This window comes from Schistocerca piceifrons, chromosome 5, assembly GCF_021461385.2.
Source record: "Schistocerca piceifrons isolate TAMUIC-IGC-003096 chromosome 5, iqSchPice1.1, whole genome shotgun sequence".
In the NCBI taxonomy this organism is placed as follows: domain Eukaryota; kingdom Metazoa; phylum Arthropoda; class Insecta; order Orthoptera; family Acrididae; genus Schistocerca; species Schistocerca piceifrons.
Window position 1 is genome coordinate 622,164,405 of NC_060142.1, and position 9,795 is coordinate 622,174,199.

Genomic DNA, 9,795 nt, shown 5'->3' on the forward strand with positions numbered 1-9,795 from the left:
CATTTTGTGGTGGATACTTGTATGTGGGAACGTGTTGTTTTATTAGTTTATGTTGTATGGCAAGTTGTTGATCTATTATTTTTGCTACATTGTCATGTCTTCTGGGGTATTCTGTATTTGCTAGTATTGTACATCCGCTTGTGAAGTGATCTACTGTTTCTATTTGTTGTTTGCAAAGTCTGCATTTATCTGTTTTGGTACTGGGATCTTTAATAATATGCTTGCTGTAATATCTGGGGTGTATTGTTTGATCCTGTATTGCATTCATGAATCCTTCTGTCTCAATGTATATATTGCCTTTTCTTAGCCATGTGTTGGATGCGTCTTGATCGACGTGTGGCTGTGTTAGATGAAATGGGTGCTTGCCATGTAGTGTTTTCTTTTTCCAATTTACTTTCTTCGTATCTGTTGATGTTATGTGACATAAAGGGTTGTAGATGTGGTTACGAAATTGCAATGGTGTAGCCAATGTATTTATATGAGTGATTGTTTTGTGTATTTTGCTAGTTTCTATAAAGAATTTTCTTAAATTGTCTACCTGTCCATAATGTAGGTTTTTTATGCCGATAAATCCCCTTCCTCCTTCCTTTCTGCTTAATGTGAATCTTTCTGTTGCTGAATGTATGTGATGTATTCTATGTTTGTGGCATTGTGATCGTGTAAGTGTATTGAGTGCTTCTAGGTCTGTGTTATTCCATTTCACTACTCCAAATGAGTAGGTTAATATTGGTATAGCATAAGTATTAATAGCTTTTACCTTTTTTCTTGCTGTCAGTTCTGTTTTCAGTATTTTTGTTAGTCTTTGTCTATATTTTTCTTTTGGTTCTTCTTTAATATTTGTATTACCTATTCCAATTTATTGTCCGTATCCTAGATATTTATAGGCATCTGTTTTTTCCATTGCTTCTATGGAGCTGCTGTTGTTATCCGATATGTAATCTTCTTGTTTAGTGTGTTTTCCCTTGACTATGCTACTTTTCTTACATTTGTCTGTTCAAAAAGCCATATTTATATCATTGCTCAATACTTCTGTTATCTTTGGTAATTGGTTGAGTTGTTGATTTGTTGCTGCCAGTAGTTTTAGATCATCCATGTATAGCAAATGTGTTATTTTGTGTGGGTATGTTCCAGTAATATTATATCCATAATTTGTATTATTTTGCATGTTGGATAGTGGTTTCGGAGCAAGACAGATCCAGAAAGGACTTAATGAGTCTTCTTGGCATATTCCACACTTAACCTGTATTGGCTGTGATGAGACATTATTTGAATTTGTTTGGATATTGAGTGTGGTTTTCTAATTTTTCATTTCTATGTTTACGAACTGTATCAATTTAGGATCTACTTTGTATATTTCCAATATCTGTAGCAACCATGAGTGGGATACACTATCAAAAGCTTTTTGGTAATCAATGTATGCGTAGCACAGCGACATTTGATTAGTTTTAGCTTGGTATGTCACCTCTGCATCTATTATCAGTTGCTCTTTACATCCTTGTGCTCCTTTGCAACAGCCTTTTTGATCTTCATTTATAATTTTGCTCTGTGTTGTATCTGTGATTAGTTTCTGTGTAATGACTGAAGTTAATATTTTATATATTGTTGGTAGGCATGTTATGGGGTGATATTTAGCTGGGTTTCCTGTGTCTGCTTGATCTTTATGTTTCAGATAGGTTATTCCATGTGTAAATGTATAGGGGAATGTGTATGGGTGTGCAATGTAACTGTTAAATAATTTAGTTAGATGTGAATGTGTTGAGGTGAACTTCTTCAGCCAGAAATTTGAAATTTTGTCTTTTCCAGGGGCTTTCCAATTGTGCGTGGAAATAATTGCTCGGGTGACTTCATGTTGCAAAATTATCACTTCAGGCATTTGTGGTATCATCTTGTATGTGTCTGTTTCTGCTTGAATCCACCGTGCATGTCTTATGTTGTACCGGGTTTGACCATATGTTGCCCCAAAAGTGTTCCATGTCTGTAATGTTTGGTGGATTGTCTATTTTAATGTGTGTGTTATCTATTGTCTGGTAAAATTTCCTTTGGTTTGTGCTGAATGTTTGATTCTGTTTCCTTCTATTTTCACTTTTTTTTGTATCTTCTAAGTCGTTTGGCCAATGCTTGTAGTTTCTGCTTCTTTTCATCTAATTGCTCTATCGCTTCTTGCTGTGATATTTTACCTAACCTTTTTCGTTTTTTTCTGATATTTCATTTCTTGTAAATTGTGTTAGCTGTCCAATGTCTTTTCTCAGTTTTTCTATTCTGATCTGTAGCCTGTGTTGCCGTGCTGGTTTTGTGGGCTTTTTCTGTGTGTTGCTTGTTTCTGATCTCTGCCTAGTGTGTATATTTAGTGTAGTGAGTGCTCCTACATAAACCAGTAGTTGTAACTCTTCCATAGTTGTATGTTCATTTATGTTGTTGCGTATGATTGTGTTGATAGTTATTATTGTTGTTACAAATTGAGGGTTATTTGGTGGTATATGCAAGAATGGTCTAATGTCTGTATTTGTGTCTTTGTATTCTATATATGATGCGTATTCTTTGTTTGTTTGCTCTGGGATGTTTATTATTATTATTATTACTATTATTGTTATTATTATTATTATTATTATTATTATTATTATTATTATTATTATTATTATTATTATTGTTATACCAGTTACAGTAGTGCCGCAGATCACTTCTCTTTTCCATGCTGAAGGCTTTGTCATATTGGCATGTCAAAGCACTATAGCGTCAATCCGGTGATGTATCCGATGACGCCACCAATGTGCTATACACGGCACGCGGAATGTGGTCCACTAAGCCTCATTACATTGAGCAGAGGTGTTAACAAATATCGTAATAATTCTCTTTGCTCCAGAAAAAGACAATACGAATATGACAACCACAGAGCAAGAAAATAAACGAGACCTCTCTATATTTAATTTTAGTACTAAACTGTACTCTTCTTGTAATCTAAGTGTAAAGGAATTCACAACAAATATTGTTCAAATTGAGACCCACGGCATGCAACTATAAAGATAGTACCCAACACTATCTCTGCTCAATGTAATGAGACTTGGTGGACCACATTCCGCATGCCGTGTGTAGCACAGCGGTGGCGTCATTGGATACATCACAGGATTGACGCTAAAATGCTTTGACATGCCAATATGACAAAGTCTTAAGCACGGAAAAGAGAAGTGATCTGCGGCGCTATTAAGTGTGAACACAAACAGTATTCCTTGAGGTGGATCGCTGGCAACAAAATAATATAGTAAATTTGCAACATTACAGTGATGACGCAGACATCAGAGAGGAACTACCTACAGACTATTGTAAATGGCATGTTCATAATGAAGAGATTTCCCAAGCCACAGTACATTAAATAATGGAAAAAATAACGATCATGATTTTAATAGATACAGGTGTTATGGCGAGTGTTACATGGTTCGGTTTGCTCAGTAAGATGCGTGAGCTCACAAAAGTAACCACATATGTAATGTAAAGATGCAGATTCAAGGAGAGGTTAAAACAGGAAACACAGAGATAAAATGCCTGATGCTAGCAACAAGTGCATTGGTAGTAGAATGCATTCTTGGCATTGGTATCCAATAAGAGAAGGGCACAATAATCGACTTCTTATCAGGTAAATGATTTTCAATCATTGACAGCTGAAAGATTGTAATAGATTTAATAAAAGGAAAACTAAAGAATGGTAAATACTGACACGTCTTAAGAGTAACATTACTTAAGACGAAGACAACATACGCAAGTTGCACGCCCCGACACTGCAGTCAGGTTGAAAATATTGAAAATCAACCGAAAGCTAAAAAAGAGCTACTGCTATTGATTCAGTGCAACAAAAAGGATTAAAAGAAGCTTTGTTAAAGTATGTACATGTACTTGGAAGTAAGCCTAGAATCATCTACACACGCTCAAACGGAAGTATCAAACAGAAGATTGCCTCCATGAGATCTGTTGTCATAACACATATTATATCCCATTGACTAAGAGGGCTGCAATCCAAATGGCGTAAAACAAAGTCTTGAATGGAGAATAATTGTGCCTTCTGTATCATCTTGTTTCGGTTCACTATTAGCTGTGGCACTGATGGAAATGTATGATTATATTTGAATGTGAGGGCAATTAATACAGTCGTTATTCCTGTGAGATCCCAATCTGAAAATTTTGACGATTAGTTACAGAAGTTCCATTGAGTTAAATATCTTATTAGCATAGATTTGAGAAGTTTGTAGGTCTCACTAAGGAATCTGGAAAGTGTACTGCCTTTATCTTTCGAGGAAGACTTTACCAGTTTTCCATACTACCATTTGGTCTGACATGAGTTCATTCATGTACATTACTGTCTCAGGGAGGGTATTAGAACCTGAATAGACATACATCATACGTTGATGATTTATTAGCAGCCCCAGACACCTGACTAGGAGAAGGCACTACACAAATTTTCTGAAACAGGGTTTACAGTGAATCTGTGAGGGACAAAATTAAGGTTCTTGTATCTTCTGTACGAGAATAATACCACACACAGATAAAATCAATGTAATACAGAACTTTTCCTTATCCCAGATTTGAAAAAAATGCTTAATGCATTTTTTGGCTTGAGTTTTTTTTTTTTTCGAAGGTGATGTTCCCAATCGTCCTTTATGTAGTACAGATATGTTAAGTCTATTAAACAAAAAATGCCCTATGTTTGTGGAAAAGTGCATGTCAAAGAGCTTTCGTATGATAAAGGATGCTTCAGGATATTTTACACCAACCACACATGACGAAAGATTATTCTATGATGTTTCTGGATTGCATCTGGATAACGTCGACTTTCTGGCACGATATTTCGGCTGGAAACCACTCAGCCTTCTTCGAACCATTCAGCCTTCTTCGAATATTGCTCCATCTATTGCGCGATAGCGCATGCGTAATGTAATACTATATGCGCGTTCTTAGTCAGAAAGAAAAATGGCAGAGTCGCTGAATTCTTCTTCCCTTTCGCAAGAAGTTGCGAAGCGATTAAGACCTTACAGCTCTGTTCCACCACGGTTATATGGTCTTCCTAAAATACACAAAGAAGGTCTTCCATTACGTCGTACTATGGGCAATATCGGCGCTCCAGGGTATGATTTAGGCAACGACCTTGCCGCAGTGAGCACATCGGTTCCCGTCAGATCACCGAGGTTAAGCGCTGTCGGGCGTGGCTGGCACTTGGATGGGTGACCATCCGGGCCACCTTGAGTTGTTGCCATTTTTCGGGGTGCACTCAGCCTTGTGATGCGAGTTCAGGAGCTACTCGACCGAATACTAGCAGCTCCAGTCAAAGAAAACCATCATAACAACCGGGAGAGCGTATGCTGACTACGCGCCCCTCCTCTCTGTATCCTCAGCTGAGGATGACACGGCGGTCGGATGGTCCCGATTTGCCACTTGTGTGCTGAAGACGGAGTGCTAAGGTATGATTTAGCTACAAGTCTTGCGTTTTACTAAGACCTTTTCTGGGGAAGTATTCACATCATATGCGCAACTCCAGTGGCATTATTAATAGAGTGAAGATATTTCGAATCAGCGAGTTGGACTGACGAGTAAGCTTTGATGTTGTCTCACTCTACACTCATGTCCCCCTCATCGATTTATTCTCACTCATCGGCAGTAAGTTCAAAGCTAACGCAACAACGATATCTCGTCATGCACTTTCCTCAACCTACTTTTTATTCAACAGTAAATATTTTGAACAAATTGACGGTGATGCCGTGGGTAGTCCTCTCTCCCACTGGTAGCAAAGTTTTTGCAGCATTTCCTTCTCTCCACGAGAATAAAAAATTTAAATGGAAGAGGAGAGAGACATTTTCTGGACGTCTTGGTCAGAAGGAAAGTGGATAGATACTTGGGGCATTCCGTGTAAGATAAGCCCATCTACCTTAAGACCACGCATACATACATGTATTTGCAGGCATCTACCTGGTGCCACATATCACGAACTATGGGCGTCCTTCAAATGTTGGTGCACTGGGCAGATGTTGTGGATGATGGAGAGCCCATCAAAGGATCTGGAACACCTACAAGATAATGAATTAGCTCTACATCAGATCAGCACCGCTTTATATAGAAGAAACGTGACAAGCCAAAAGAGCAAGGGTCCTGGACGTTCCTATTGTAGATTTTTAACAAAAAAACATGTTAAAGTAGAAATCTGCCCACCTACAAAGACTAGCACCCTTTTCGGTGCAGCAAAGGACGATCTGGGACTGCGGAAGGCTGGAATCTACAGAATACCATGTCAATGTGGCAAAGCCTAAATATGTCAGACGACGCGCACAGTGCTTGGAAGATACGTTGAACTTGATCGCCACATTCGCCCTTCGCAGCCCAGTAAGTCAGCGATAGTGGAGCACTGTGTTTCCACGAGACAGTCCATAAATTACTCCCCCATGGGAATCTTAGCTTCGTAGAGATCCTTCTAAGATTCAGTAATTAAGAAATAGGTGGAAATATGATTAGCGCAAAATCTTATTAATCGTAATGGTTGCTTTCAGTTGGAGAAGGAGTGGGATCAGGTGATTATCTTCAGAAAGAAAAAATTTCATGCTTATTGACACGTCTAGTGACATTTAATTTTATTAATTCTGACATCTGAATTTTAATTCCGGGAGTGCACATCCCACAGAGACCGTGCATGTAGATGGAACAATATCAGAAGAGAACTCTTGTAGCGGCTGCCTTTTCACATACATCTTCGAGCCTGTTTTTGGTGTAAACACTCACCTGAAGATGGCTCAATAGTTGTCAGCCGAAATATCGCGGCAAGAGGTCGACGTTATACGGCTGCAGTCCCGAAACTTCATCGAATACTCTTGACGCCGGGAAAATTTCTAGAATGACATGGCCAAAGAGTTTTGCTTGGTGACTGATGCCTCATTTTCTTCCTTAGGAACCTATCCATTTCAAGTAACTAAAGATGCCAGAAAGGAAGATACGTATGTCATTAATATTACTAGCCGCATATTGTCAGAGTTGAACGCACCTACTCTGCTACCAACTAAGGAACTCTAGCAGTATTATGGTCTTCCAAAAAATTAAGTTATTATATTTATGGAAAAAATATTAACGATTACTGTGATCAGTTAAGCTTTCTAAGTCTTATAAATTAATTTAAGATTGCATAGTGTGTCGGTCTTTGTTTGAAGAATACTATTTTGGGGTCATTGACATTTCAGGAAAAGATAACGTCATGGCACATGCTCTGTTATGACCGCCACAAATATCACGAGGATACACACCGTTTATAGAAAAGTCTACTGACTACTACGTTTTACCCATGAAGGATAGCATTTACTATTAATATTACTCAGGTATGTGTAAAAGTATGGCTAATTTACAGAACGATGACCAGCATTGGTATAAAGTTAAAACACTACTTCCACAAAGTAAGGATAAACTAAAACTACTTTACAGAACACAGAATTATGTTCGATATTATAGATGTTAAACACGGTCTGACAAATGGTGTGTTTCTATTCCAGTTACATGTGAGTACGTATCAATTTGGTACGCACATAACTCTAGGAGCCACCACGGCAGTTCTATGTGCATCAGGAATATACGTTTGTATTGCTGCCTTACTAACATGAGAAAACAAATACAACAGATACATAAAACATATCTTACACGTCATAAAGCAACAGGCTCGAAACATATGCTGCTATACAGAGTTGCATTCTATAAAACCAACAAAATGACTACAAATCGTTTCGATAAATGGTGTAGGAACATTTTCCTCAGCTAGAGATGGAGTTTAGTATGTGGTAGCACTACGTGACATTATTACGAAGTATATAAATTGTATGCTCTATAGGCTACTGCAGCAGGACTGATCACTAAAAGAATAGTAAACAGTTATATTGTCACGTAGCGGAAGTTGTAATTATATGAATGACGAACACTAACTTCACTTAACGAAGGTTTATTCAGCACTTGCACATACAAGTGCGCGGAGAGAACTGCCTCGTGCCAGAACACATATGGTGTATATACAGCTACAGAACATTCCAATTCAATGATTCTTTCCATTTGTGGGTACTTCTAGAAGGTACTCGAACCGAACGTAGAATTTAAAATGTGTTCCTTCAGAGGAGTTTTGAATTCACGACCCTCCATGCAACAATCTAGTGTCATAACCACTACACTACGGTGACTGCGCTACTCGTCTCCGTCTGCGACATTGCTCCCTCCTTACGAGAACAGCGTCTTGGTGTTAGTCCTAGTCCAGGAACGAATCGTCGGTCCTGCATACTCCGACTCCCGATGACTGATGTTCGCCCTGGCGGTGATCTTCTTAGAACTTCCCTTGCCGCTACGTTCTTCGTTACCTTCCCGCTTGTTGCCTGTCGCTGGAGCTTCTAATTTACCCTGGGTTGCAGGATCCTTGTAGGGCTTCATTCGAAGGAAGTGGACTGTATCTCTGACCTGTCGCCGTCATGTGTCGGGGTCGAAATCTTCAGCTTCATAAGTAATATCAGACAACTGTCTTACAAACTTATAAGGTCCAAAGTAGCGCCTGAGGAGTTTCTCAGAAAGACAAACCTTCCCAACAGGAGTGAAGATCCGGACGAGGTCACCAGGCTGGTAGACAACAGGGCTGTGGCTCGCGTCATACCTTTGGCGATCGTTGTTTGAGCCTGCAACGTGCGGAGTCGAGCTAACTGCCGAGCTTCCTTAGCTATGGTTAACACCTGGCCAATGTAGACGTCGTGCACGTCATCAGGATGTAACGGAAGCACAGTGTCCATCGTCGTCGTCGCCTCTCGCCCATGCACCAGGAAAACTGGCGTAAATCCTGAGGTGTCTTGTTTGGCGGTGTTGTAGGCAAACGTCACGAGAGGTAGCACTTCATCCCAGTTGCTCTGCTCAGCATTGACGAACATTGATAGCATGTAGACCAAGGTCTTATTAAGGCGTTCTGCAAGCCCTTTAGTTTGCGGATGGTTGGCAGTCTTCTTGTGATGAGTAATGCTGCACCGACGGTTTATCTCTGTTACAAGATTCGATTGAAAATCTTTCCCTCGATACGTAATTAACGATCTTGCGGCTCCGTGTTTTAATACAATGTCTTCTACGATGAATTTGGCTACCTCGAATGCTTCGGCTGTTTTCACGGCTTTTGTAGTGCTATAGCGCTTCAGATAGTCAGTGAAAACTATAATCCATCTATTGCCACTAGCAGACGTTGGATATCGCCCGAGGAGGTCAGTCCCAACACGCTGGAAAGGCGTTTCGGCTGGTGGAATTGGTATGAGCGGGCCACGTGGTTTCTGAGGAACTGCCTTTCTCCTCTGGCACTCTGGACACATAGTGAAGGACCCTCCTAAATAAACCCGGCCACAAAAATCTCTTGCGGATCCTATCCTATGTCTTAACAAATCCAAAATGGCCGGTCTCAGGTGTGTCATGGAATTTCTGTAGAACAGCTAAACGCATATGTTTGGGAATCACTGGTAGCCATCTCTTTCCAAACGGATCGAAGTTTTTCTTGCAAAGTAGTCCATTAACTACCTTAGATTGTCCTTTCACATCCTCTGACCGGTTTAAGGCAAGCATAATTTGAGATAATTTTGCGTCCTTCTTCTGCTCAGCTGAGAGATCCTGGAGTGCAGCGAGACAGTCACCATCTTCATCAAAGTCTTGATGGTCTTGCGCAGGGTTTCTTGAGAGACAGTCGGAATCTAGGCGTTTCCTTCGACTTTTGTACACTATGGTAATGTCATACTCTTGAATAGATAGTGCCCACCTGGCAAGTCGTCCTGTTGT

The 9,795-nt window shown here is 39.8% G+C and overlaps 1 pseudogene; it reads left to right on the forward strand.

Annotated features, from left to right (window-relative positions):
• The first annotated feature begins 5,121 nt into the window (after positions 1–5,121).
• On the forward strand, positions 5,122–5,239 carry LOC124799598 (annotated as a pseudogene).
• The last annotated feature ends 4,556 nt before the right edge of the window (positions 5,240–9,795 follow it).